General features: G+C 40.7%; 1 protein-coding gene across 1 annotated transcript in view; it reads left to right on the forward strand.

Moving 5' to 3' along the window:
* UVR3 (DNA photolyase family protein) overlaps positions 1-13,506 on the forward strand; it is a 303,194-nt gene that overhangs the window by 80,021 nt on the left and 209,667 nt on the right. The window lies entirely within an intron of this gene.

Genomic DNA, 13,506 nt, shown 5'->3' on the forward strand with positions numbered 1-13,506 from the left:
TTAGCATGCAAAAGAAATAGTTCCTCAAATGCTAGATAAAATCAATATGCACACAAATGAGAGAATAAAATATATGATATTTTTCAAGATGGAAAATAAGCAAAGGGCTCATGAAACCTCATTTTAAATAAATCTCTTGATGTCTTATGAGATTGTTGGCTTGAACAACTTGTGGGATCATTGATATCCTTGGAGGTGACTATTCCAACCGAAGAAGTCCTCACACTCCAATAAAATTGGCAACATATCCTTTGAACACACAAATGCCTGCAAACCAATTGTTAGTGCAAAAGAGACTTGGCATATAGAGGCCAAGTTGAGCTTGTCATTCAACCGAAAATAACAAGCTACAACAAGAGCACAAAATATACTAAGCCCAAAGGAGATTTGAGATAGCTGCAAATCTCTCCTCCCTAGACAATAATGCCCTTAGGAAAATGCACAAAAAACAACTAGATAACAATGTAAAATCAAATGAATAATAACATCAAATGAAATAGGTATACCTCATCAACCAAAGAATGCACCACAAGGGAAGCTAGTAACCCCAAAGACTTTGTTTTATTATATGAAAGATGAATACAAAATTCGACAGTCTCTGCAAGCCCAACAACTCATTCTATATGATACAATATGAGAGCCCATGGCTCTATTATATAGAGAGTTGGGAGCAAATCCCAATGAAGAATGACAATGACAGATTGCATTGGAGTCAATCCCAATGTAGAAGTGATTAAAAAAGTAGCATGAGGTGACAATCCCAAAGAGAAATTCGAATTTATTGAATGGAGCTCCAATGCCAAGTGTAAAAATCGAATTCTGGCAAGTGGACATCATTTTCTTCTTCCCTTATGTGCCAAATTCGATTTTTGTGATAGAATGACAGGTGTATATGGGTGGTAACCCATGTGGGGACAATTTCCCACAAAAACTCCAAATATTCTCCCATATCCTCCCAAATGTGCATTAACTTCACAAATTCGAATTTCCAAGTAAGCAACTTTCTCCTTTAATGCCAGAAATTCGATTTTATTTGAGCACTTGTCCTTTCCTTGATTTTAGCAGTCCACATCACCTTGGGACTTCACTTTAACTCTCCCAGAATTTTCCACCTCATTTTCACAACATTTAGCATGTGTGGATATTTATTTTTCTCTATTTATTTAACTTATGGCTTAATTAATTGCCAGATTTCCCACTAAACATAGGAAAAGTAGGTTTTGAGGGTTCAAAACACATTTTTAACCTATCAAAGTGTGTCATAGTAGAAAGTTGAGGGTGAGAGGTGCAATTTTCATTAGTCATATTGTTGAAATTTGGTACCGGAGGACAGGTGGTTCCCTAAGGCTTTGATCTTTGGCCTAGGGAAAAGTGTCCAAAAGAATTTAATTTTTCTCCTAAAGTAACTTTATAATTTTTATAAAGTTAAATCTAATTTGAAAGTGACTTTAAGTGATAAAGTTACTAAGTCTAATTTTAAAGTGACTTTATAAAGTCAATGAAAAATTAGAAAGGAAAAGTGACTTTGGAAATAAATGACTAAGTGGGTCTTTATTAAAGTGGGGTGAATTAAAAAATAGAAAGTGAGATTTAAATGAGCATTTAATCTCAGCCATTGATCTAAATCTATTTCAGCCATTGGATTTAGGGATCACCCAAAAGTCATTTAGGGTTGGGTTAAGGGAGGAAAAGGAGAAAAAGATCATTCATTCTTTCATGAGCAGATTGGGAGAAGGAGAGCAAGAGAGCAAGGGAGATTTCTGGACAAGGAGGAGAAAGAGGCAGCAGTTTGGCACACACACCAAGGCAGCATTTCAGCAAATCTGAACAGCATAAAGAACAAGCAGAAAAAGGCAGATTTAGTGAGCAAAACAGTGAAAAAATTGATTTTCAGCACGAATATCGAGGAGGCGATTTTCTGCACGAATTTCGAGGTCTGTCCATACAAGTCCGTACGGCCGTCCGTACATCCGTACGTCCGTACGTCCGTACATCCGTACGGTCCGTACAGTCCGTACAGCCATTTTCAGACTGTCTGTTAGCTGAAAAAACAGATAAGTTTGCTTGCTGGAAAATTTCTGTTTTTGCTGATTTTTTGCTGAAAAATATTTTCTCTGTAAAAGGCATTTTCCAGAAATAAAGAAGAGCTCTCAAACTGGTTTTCCCCAAGAGTTGTAGGGGGTTTTTCCAGGGTCAAGTTGACCAAAATCACTGAGTTTAAATGTGTTTTTATGGCTGTTTTAATTGCTGATTTTTTATTTCTGCAATTTCCAGCACTCTGAAAAATTTCCAGAATTTGTGTTTTCAGCAATATTTATTTTTTCAGTCTGTTAAATGTATGGCTATGGGAATGGGCATTTAACTATATGGGAGAAATAAGGTGAAACTGAAAACCGGGGTGGGAAACAGAAAATTTTACATGGTATCAGAGCTTGAGTGCTGAAGGGCAGTTTGGGACAGCAAAAGAGAAAAAATACAGCTGCTGATTTTTTCACTCAGAAAATTCCAGCAAGCTGATTTTTCATAAACAGCAGTTTTATCTTTACCACAGCAGTGCTATTTTTCAGTTTTAGGACAGCAAGATGTCATTGGGATTGAGGGTGGAGGATAGGTTGGATGGGCATACAAATTACAACGTTTGGAAGGAGAGAATGCAGAGTATCTTTGAGGAGGCAGAAGTCTGGGATATCATGGTGCATACAGCACAGCACCCTGTTGTTGTGCCTACTGATGCTACTCAGTTGTCAGCTTATAATAGAAAGAACAACAAGGGTAAGAGGCTGATTCTAGACGGAATCAAAGACCATTGCATTCCTCATGTGAGAGGAAAGAGCAATGCCCATGAGATGTGGACAGCATTGTCCAATCTCTACCAGAGTACCAATGAGAACCGGAAGATGGTCCTGAAGGAGAAGCTGAAGAACATTAAGATGGGGAATGATAGTGCAGCTGGATATCTCACAAAGATTACCAATGTGAGAGATGAGTTGGCAGCGATTGGAGAGGCCATTCCATCCACTGAGTTGGTGCGTATTGCAGTGAATGGCCTCCCCCGTTCATGGTTGAACTTTGCTGATGGGGTTTGTGCACGTGAGACCCTTTCCACATGGGAGAGGTTTTGGGATGATTGTATACAGACAGAGATCAGGAAAGGACAGCTTGGGGCAGCCAAGCCAGTTGAGCAGGATGAGGACGTAGCACTGGTGGCAGGAGGCAAGAAAGGCAAAGGGAAGAAGCAGGCTTCCACAAGCGGTGGTGGAGGCAAAGGCAAAGGTAAAGGTAAACAGGGAAACTCACAAAAGGACTATTCCAAAGTGAAGTGTTGGAATTGTCAGAAGATGGGACACTATGCAGTTGTGTGTCCGGAGAAGAAGAAGAAGAAGGGGAAGACCCAGGATGTGGCAGCGTCAGCTGAGATTGAGGACTTTGCAGGTCGTTTTGACCGGGAGTTTGCGTTCACTACATGTGAGTCCTCTAGTGCAGGATCACCTGCCACACAGGTTCAGAGGGAGCATGCTTTTCCCTCGATTAGCGGAGCATCTACAGGTATCTGGTATGTGGACAGTGGGGCTTCACGTCACATGACAGGAGTCCGGGAGTACTTCTCAGAGCTTTCAGAGAGTGGCACTGATATTGAGGTAGTACTCGGTGATGACAGAGTTGTTAGAGCAGTCGGGGTGGGGACAGTGACATTTCAGAGGGAGTCCAAACCTCCCTTGAAGGTGTCAGAGGTTCTTTATGTGCCAGGGATGAGGAAGAACCTCATATCCGTCTCAGCGTTGGAGGACAGAGGATATGAGGTACTGTTCAGGGAAGGACAGGTGTTGATGTATCCCAGGGGCTCTCCAGCTGATTCAGCTAGAGTGATAGGTGTACGCCATGCAAAGGTGTACAAGTTTGCATTCCAGCCCCCTTTGGCATTGAGCTGTAGTACCGACAGCAGAGCTAGCAGTTCTGAGCTATGTGAGATTTGGCACCGCAGGATGGGGCACATGTCTCATGGAGCCTTGAGGACATTGCGGGAGATCACTACAGGTGTGCCAGATTTCAGTACTGATCACCATGATACTTGCAGAGGTTGTGCGATGGGCAAGTTTGCCAAATCCCCTTTTCCCAGCAGTGACAGCAGAGCGACGGGGATACTTGATTTGATTCATTCCGATGTGAGCGGTCGGATGTCTCATGTTTCCTTGAGTGGATATGAGTACTATGTCTTATTCATTGATGATCACTCCAGGAGGACCTGGATTTATTTCTTGAAGACCAAGAGTGAGGTCTTCAAGCGGTTTCAGGAGTTCAGAGCTCTTGTGGAGACTCAGACAGGTCGAAAGATCAAGTCCCTGAGGTCGGACAATGGAGGAGAGTACACCCTTGGAGAGTTTGTTGACTATTGTGCAGAGGCAGGCATTAGGAGGGAGTTCACTGTTCCTTACAACCCCCAGCAGAACGGGGTTGCGGAGAGGAAGAACAGATCCATCATAGGGGCTGCCAAAGCCATGTTACATGATCAGGGGTTGCCATTGTTCTTGTGGGCAGAGGCCTGCAACACAGCTGTTTACTTGCAGAACAGTAGTCCGCATCGTGCCTTGGGGCACATGACTCCGGAGGAGGCTTTCTTTGGGAAGAAGCCTGATCTTGGTCATCTTCATATCCTTGGATGCATTACATACTCCTATATACCCAAGGAGGAGAGGACCAAACTAGAGCCCACCGCAGAGAAGGGTATCTTTGTGGGCTACAGTGAGACCTCAAAGGCCTTTCGGATTTACATTCCTGCACAGAGGAAAGTTGTTGTCAGACGGGATGTGAAGTTCGAGGAGGACAGGGCCTTTAGGAGGTCACGAGAGTTAGAGTATCTGGATCAGCCAGACCCTCAGCAGCAGTTGAGTCAGTCGCAGGGATCCAGTGGGCAGGGATCAGGAGGATCCGGAGGTACATCTATGAGGATGTCAGGTCCATCAGTGAGCAGTGGCTCGCCGAGCCAGAGGGGTGGTGCTCCGGGCAGCATACAGAGCAGTTCACAGAGCAGTTCACTAGGGAGTCCACTGATGGACAGTTCACACGGTACCTCAGCTTCTACAGGTTCAGGTGCAGGCAGGAGGACAGCAGACAGACAGTCAGGAGTTCAGGCTACTGATGGGGATGAGGAGGAGGAGTTTCATTCTCCTATGGGAGAAGCATGCTCAGGGAAGAGGAAGCCCAAGTGGCTTCAGGACACCTTGAGAGATGCCACATCTGTTGCTGAGCCGAAGAGGCCGGTCAGAGAGAGTAGACCACCTGAGAGATTTTGTAGCTATATGGCGATGGTTACCAGCATCCTTGACTCTGAGCCTTCTAGCTATGAGGAGGCAGCTAGCCAGCAGGTCTGGAGAGAGGCCATGCAGGAGGAGTATTCTTCTATCATGAAGAATGATGTTTGGGAGGTGGTGCCGAGGCCTGAGGGCAAATCCGTGGTTACTTCCAGATGGCTTTACAAGGTAAAGCATGCTGCAGATGGCAGCATTGAGAAATTCAAAGCAAGGTTTGTGGCTAGAGGGTTCTCACAGGTAGAGGGAGTTGATTATGAGGAGACCTTCGCTCCCGTGGCTCGATATACTTCGATCCGCTCCATTATATCGATAGCAGCAGAGATGGGTTGGAAGATCCACCAGATGGATGTGAAGACCGCATTTCTCAATGGCTTCATACAGGAGGAGGTGTACATTGAGCAGCCACAGGGCTTTGAGGTGCATGGGAAGGAGTCCCATGTGTGCAGATTGAAGAAGGCCCTTTATGGCCTGAAGCAAGCTCCCAGAGCTTGGTACTCCAGGATAGATGCATACTTGCAGGGGATGGGTTTCACAAAGAGTGAGGCAGATCCGAACCTTTACTTTATTGTGATTGGTGAGGAGCCTCTCATTCTGGTGCTGTATGTGGATGACTTGATCATTACAGGTGCAGAGAGACTCATAGAGCACTGCAAGAGAGATCTTGCAGCGGAGTTTGAGATGAAGGACATCGGCTTGATGCATTACTTTTTGGGTTTGGAGGTGTGGCAGGAGGAGGGGCATTTCTTCCTGGGGCAGGGGAAGTATATTGTGGACATCCTTAGCAGATTCCACATGGAGGATTGTAGACCCATGTCGACACCGATGATCACCAACTGGAAGAAGCTTCATGCTTCGGATTCCGAGTTGGTGGATCCCACATTGTACAGGCAGCTGATTGGTTCCTTGATGTATTTGGTCAACACCAGACCAGATATCTGTTTTGCAGTCAACACGATGAGTCAGTTTATGTGTGAGCCTAGGAAGGTTCACTGGGTGGCTGCAAAACACATTTTGCGGTACTTGCAGGGGACAGTGGATTATGGTCTGGACTACAGGCAGGGAGATGGAGTGAGATTGGCAGGATACACTGATTCTGATTGGGCAGGTTGTGCTTCTGATAGGAAGAGCACTTCAGGGTGTTGTTTTGGGTTGGGTTCAGCAGTAGTGTCATGGTTCAGCCGGAAGCAGCAGTCAGTAGCACTGAGTTCAGCGGAAGCAGAGTATATGGCAGCCAGTCTAGCTAGTTGTGAGGCCATCTGGCTTCGCAAGATGTTGTTTGGCTTATTTGGTCAGCCGTTGAGACCTTCAGTGATTTACTGTGATAATCAGAGTTGCATTAAACTCACGGAGAATCCAGTATTTCATGACAGGTCAAAGCATATCGGGATCAGATATCATTTCATCAGAGACCATGTTCAGAAGGGAGCTGTAAAGCTTGAGTATATTTCCACTGATGAGCAGGTTGCAGATATTCTTACCAAAGCCTTACCACGGGGCAAGCATGTCTACTTCAGAGACAAGATGGGTGTGGTGAGGAACACCTTCCTCGGTAAGAGGGAGTGTTGAAATTTGGTACCGGAGGACAGGTGGTTCCCTAAGGCTTTGATCTTTGGCCTAGGGAAAAGTGTCCAAAAGAATTTAATTTTTCTCCTAAAGTAACTTTATAATTTTTATAAAGTTAAATCTAATTTGAAAGTGACTTTAAGTGATAAAGTTACTAAGTCTAATTTTAAAGTGACTTTATAAAGTCAATGAAAAATTAGAAAGGAAAAGTGACTTTGGAAATAAATGACTAAGTGGGTCTTTATTAAAGTGGGGTGAATTAAAAAATAGAAAGTGAGATTTAAATGAGCATTTAATCTCAGCCATTGATCTAAATCTATTTCAGCCATTGGATTTAGGGATCACCCAAAAGTCATTTAGGGTTGGGTTAAGGGAGGAAAAGGAGAAAAAGATCATTCATTCTTTCATGAGCAGATTGGGAGAAGGAGAGCAAGAGAGCAAGGGAGATTTCTGGACAAGGAGGAGAAAGAGGCAGCAGTTTGGCACACACACCAAGGCAGCATTTCAGCAAATCTGAACAGCATAAAGAACAAGCAGAAAAAGGCAGATTTAGTGAGCAAAACAGTGAAAAAATTGATTTTCAGCACGAATATCGAGGAGGCGATTTTCTGCACGAATTTCGAGGTCTGTCCGTACAAGTCCGTACGACCGTCCGTACAGTCCGTACGGTCCGCACATCCGTACGTCCGTACAGTCCGTACATCCGTACGGTCCGTACAGTCCGTACAGCCATTTTCAGACTGTCTGTTAGCTGAAAAAACAGATAAGTTTGCTTGCTGGAAAATTTCTGTTTTTGCTGATTTTTTGCTGAAAAATATTTTCTCTGTAAAAGGCATTTTCCAGAAATAAAGAAGAGCTCTCAAACTGGTTTTCCCCAAGAGTTGTAGGGGGTTTTTCCAGGGTCAAGTTGACCAAAATCACTGAGTTTAAATGTGTTTTTATGGCTGTTTTAATTGCTGATTTTTTATTTCTGCAATTTCCAGCACTCTGAAAAATTTCCAGAATTTGTGTTTTCAGCAATATTTATTTTTTCAGTCTGTTAAATGTATGGCTATGGGAATGGGCATTTAACTATATGGGAGAAATAAGGTGAAACTGAAAACCGGGGTGGGAAACAGAAAATTTTACACATATCCCATACAACTTCTCTAGACATCACTTATTACATTACAAGTATAATTTTATTAACAATTTCCGCAGTGCGAAAAATCTAAAAAATAAAAAAATAACTACCTAGACCTAACCAAATTCCACGAAATTTTGTGTGTGATATAGTGTGGTAATATACATCGACTCTAGACATTAATATGTGTTAGGGGATCAACCTTCAAACCGTCACCTCGGCTTTGGGGTAAAACGTGAGTGAGAAAACCTAAAAAATTATTAGTCTCTAAAAAGGAAGGGATAATTAACTAGATAAAAAAACACTCCAATGTGTACTCATTTGTTGATCGAGTCTCAACATCCTAGGCCTCTTACCTACTCAAAACTCATCATTACAAGTATCACTTATTACAATTCCCTGTAGGGTGTGGAATTTGGGTACAAGAAAGATGATGAGAAGATAGAAGTAGAGTTAAAAAACTTTGTTGACGGATGATATCTGATGGTACAAGTGTCTTTTGGGTCATCCTTGGGCATGGAGTCTTCATTAATCATCGTGTGCCACTCCATTGGTCAACAAGTCTAAAATCCCGAACTTTTAAAGTTTTGGTAATGTTGGGTTTCCTATGTTTCTACATTGGAACCCTAGCTCATTAGGGTTTGGTGGAATGTGTGAGCAAGACCCTTATATTGTCTTAGAAATGTTTTCCTTGGTATGGGTGTGTTTGTCTGATCAAACCCTAGTGTAATCAAGATGGTTGTGTGTCTAACTCTTATTGATATTTGTGAAGTTGGGTTTGACTAACACATGATATGAAATGTATTTGCATGATGAAATCTAGGCATATATAGATATGTCCTTTTGGTTGAAACCCTAGTTTAGTCTAGGTCAGATATATTAATGTTGTTGGACATATGATATGATTATGAATAATTATGATCTCCTAGATGTGTGTTGAACTAGTCATTGATGGTCATAAGTTTTAGGATTTAATGAAAATCCTTGTCTAAGATTCTAGGATGATGATAATTGGAAATTTGGGGTTTTATAGGTAAACCCTAGTGAAGTTAAACCTTCTAGTATGTGTGATATAACAATTCGAAATCTATTTAAATGTTGTTGGAAAATGAAAATCTAGGGTTTTGCAGCTAAATACTAGTAGTGACATTGTCTAATGTGTGTAATATAACAATCTGAGATCTATGTTCTGAAAATGGAATTCTAAGATTTTTGGAGTTGAACCTTAGTCAAAGTAAAATCTCTGAAATATGAAGATTTGAGATATGTGTAAGATTGTTGAATTTGGAATTTTAGGGTTTTGGAGTTAAACCTTTAGTCGAAGTAGAAATCTTTGATATATGATAATTATAAAATAATTTGAGATTTATAAAAGATTGTAGAAATTTGAATTTCTGGTTGAGATTGATGCTTGATAGGAAATCTAGGGTTTGGAACTAACTCTAGCCGTAGCTGGTCATGTTAGTGACTGATTGATGGTTGATTGCAAATCTAGGGGTTGGAACTAACCCTAATGAAGCTGGTCAAGTTAATGACTAAGCTATGATTGACTTTGATTGATTCTTTTGTATGAAATCTAGGATTTGTATGAATCCCTAGTGAGAAGTCTAACATATGTATTTTGAAAGGTTGTTAGATGCTTTGTAGATCTATATTTGTGTGAATTGTTTCTAGGGTTTGCTATATGTTGAAGGAAGGTATGTCATACCTTTGGAAGAAACATTGAAACCCTAGATGGAATGAGAAGTGTTCTGAAGTAGTCTAGGGTGTGTGACAAAAGTCCCTAGCAAGATGTTGAAGAGTATATGTCTCTTGTTTGTAATTGAGTTTGGGTATCTGATATGTATAAAGATGAAATGCTTTTGTAATTTTGATATTGCTAACATCATGCTTATGTAGATTTGGCTATACTTGCTATTTAAGTTGTGCAGGTAAATAATCTCTAATATAGTGAAGATGCTCATTGATGTGATAAGCATGATGGGGATAATGATAACTCTAATATGATTGGAAGCCACGAAAGATTCTCGATGACAAAAGGAAGAAGCTAATCTCCTTAAGAAATCATGAATAGAAGAAAACTTCCTAAGATTAAGAGGGAGTCCGGATAAAGCGATGCTTTTTGGTTGAGAGGGAGGGCATAACTTGATGTTAAATGAAGAATGAATTTTCGAGGATATGTTGCTGCATGGGAAGTAGGAAGGAAAACATATGATTGAGGAATCTTCTGTCTAAGATTTGGTTGATAGTCCTAGCATGGAAAGTTGAGAAGCAACATCAAGTTGACTAAAATGTGAAAATTTGGAGACCCAAATATCTACTGTAGCAACTGATTAAGTTTCTTCTATTCGTTAAGTAACTTAACAAATTATTTACTGTGTTCTACAGTAAATATCGAAACCAATACATTGCAGCCTTTACTACTTAAATAATATGCAAAAACAAGAATTGAGCAAGAAAGAAATAGCACACACAAATGACACCGTTATTTTTGGACAAACGTCCCCGAAAAAACCCAATGCGTGAAAATCGGTGCAAAAACTGAGGGTTTGTATTATTAAGCAATAGTTTTCTGAATACAATTCTTCGGATGCCCAAACTGGCAATCCTATACAGAGATCTAACTGGGCAAAAAGGTAGTGAGATGATCTCAACTTGTCACTGGAAGATCCGACACTGATCAGCGCTAGAGATGAGTCTCTGTGCAGTACTGCATCACACCCATGTAGTCACTGCGTCACTATTGCTGGGATTGTGCTGCACCTCCTCTTGATCCTTTGCTAACTAAAAACTTCGGCCCTCTAGCCTCCCAGCCTCACACCCCGACTTTGGTGCTAGATGTCAAGTGTTCCTCAGCAGAATTTCAGTCTCCCTTTGAAGCTCTGCGTTGCCACAACCTAGCTTTGTGTGGCCCTGCGTCAACCTCTCTGGACGTCTTTCTGCCCTCTCTGCGTTGTACTCTCTGAATCAAGAAAACTTCCTCCAAAAACTATCCCTGCCCCTCACTGCAAGAAATCTCCTCGATGATCTCTCCGGTTGCTTTGCGCTGCCCTCTTGATCTCCACTCGATGTATCTTCCATATGCCCATCAAAGTCCTTATAATCCTCCATTTGAGTAATCAACGACCCATATTAGATTCTAATCAATGCCTCAGATCATTTGGACTTGATCTCCGTCTTCTTCTTAAAGTTTCACCCCCAGTTTAATTAATACCCTTTAATTATTTTAATCTCCTAAGTTTAGACTTAGGCACCCATTAAAAATAATTAATTATTTTAATAAAACTCTCTCCTGGTGGAATTTCCCAAAACGATTTCTGGGTATTGTGGAATACATGTGTCCTAGCCTCCCTGCAAATTTTGAGGCTTAGGGCACATTTTATGCTACCATAAATCAACATGAAAGACCCCAGATGTTTGTATTTGATTATGTACATGTGAAAGTATATTATTGATTGGGGTTGTGTTTGTACAAGTGAATCTCTCGAAGGTTTTGATAGCATGCTGGTAACCTATTAGGTTGATTGGGAGAGATTGGTCATTCTTGATATGCTGGATCAAGAGGTATTGAGGCTTTGTGAGTGAAGCATTTCCGGGGAAAACATCTGTCTGACACTTTGTGTTGATGTCTGAGTCCCGAAGTTGAAAAGATGGTGTTGGTTATTGGGCTCTATTTGGAAACTCACTTGGATTTTTTTTGGGTTGATGGTTAACAAGTAAGCCTGAGGGTACCTAAAGGGGCTGGAAGCTTAATTCCATCGTAGTCCCACTTGGATAGATTGCCTTGGTCAAGACTTTATTCCATGGCATTGCGGTGCCTAAACTGTTGAGTCACTATTTGGATATATTTCCCTGGTCAGGAATCTAGTCCATGGCATTACGGTGCCTAAAGTTCTTCATGTTTCATATAGTTTGAGATCTTCTATTGTATATGTACATTATGAATACCTCCCTAGTTAAGAGGGAGTGTTGGAAAATGTAATTATGTTCGGTGTTCATTAATGTACTTGATTCATCATGTAATTTACTTGTCAAAAGAATTATTATCATTATTATTGTGACTTATTAAAGCATGGGTTTCATGTTTGGGTCACCATGTTTTAGGTCAAAGTCCCCATTGAGGACTTGTAGGATTTATTTTGAGTCCATAAAGTTATTGTACATTTAAAGAGACCCTTCTTGGGCTTTGAATCATGTAAAAAGGTTAATTATTGAGTCAAATATGAATTATGTAACCTCCCCACCATGTCGGTCTAAGAGAAGATCAAGTCGGCCTAAGGATCTTATTCGACCCCACAAGAAGCCTATTAAAGGAAGCTCATCGAATTCACTTGGAGGATCATTTTCTCACAAGTTCGAATTCTCTTGTAGCTGGAAGAAGTGAGAAAATCTCTTGTAGTTGGGTAGAAGTGCGAAGTTGTCTTGTAGTTGGGAAAAGGTGCAAAGTTTGTTGCCAGGAAATTGAAGTGATGCGAGTTTGGGGAAGTATAAGGAGACAAGGAAAACCAAAATTTTGGTGTCTCTGTCTCTCTGTTTCCTGTCCTAGATTGGTAGATCGATGTCTTCCAAGTTTCACTACTGCTGGAAGCTGCCAGTTGCTGTAAGTTGTTGCCTAGTCGAAGTTGATGGAAAAATGTCGAAATTTTGGGAGGCTGACTTGGTGTGGAGGGAAGGTCTGGTCTTGGTTTAGGGTGAAGAGTTTCAAAGAATAATATTGAAAGGAAGAATTATCTTGACTGGGTTTTCCTCTCGAAGGGGGTTTTTTCCTTGGCATGTGCCTACATCTAGTGTCTATTGTTTTATGTGTTGTTGCTTTTGGTAATTGCTTGATGAACTAAAGAAAGAAGATATAAAGAATCATAATAATAACAAAAATCACAAGTAATTATCAAGAACAAGAAAATATTTCTGCCTTTCTGATTTTCTAACACTTCATAGCTTCCTTATATAGAGAAATAAGAGAGAAAACCTCTTCAAGTGGAAATAATGGCTAGTTGGGTTGATCCTCGTCAGAATAATCTCATCCATCGATCTCCTTTTGAAATAACTCGATCTCCTCCATTGATTTAATTTCATTCCTTTATTTTGAGGAAAAAATCGAAATTCTCTTAAAACCCATTTTTTTCTAGTCCAAATATAATATTTTGGACTTTTATCCTCAAAAAATTCAATTTGACTTGACCACCAAGGTCCAAAGGGTCAATTTCTCTTAAAAAACGATTTTTTCCTTGGTGGAGGACTCTTAAAATATCATTCTTTTTGGACCCACGAATTTTTGATGATTTTCCATTTGAAGAGAATTCAATTTCTCCCAAATTAATTTTTTGACTCAAATCTAATTAATTTTCTGGCTAATTATTTTCTTTTTATTTTTGCCAAAAAAATTAATTAAAAGACTCAAGAGGGGAATAAATATTTTTCCACCCTCTAAGTGGATCTAAAAAATAATTTAGCCATGGTGTCTAAATATGAGTAACCATGCACTAAACTATTCCTAGACACACTTTTACA

Source organism: Pinus tabuliformis, chromosome 1_2, assembly GCF_031772625.1.
Source record: "Pinus tabuliformis cultivar Carrire ecotype Pingquan chromosome 1_2, CPIR1, whole genome shotgun sequence".
NCBI classification, from domain to species: domain Eukaryota; kingdom Viridiplantae; phylum Streptophyta; class Pinopsida; order Pinales; family Pinaceae; genus Pinus; species Pinus tabuliformis.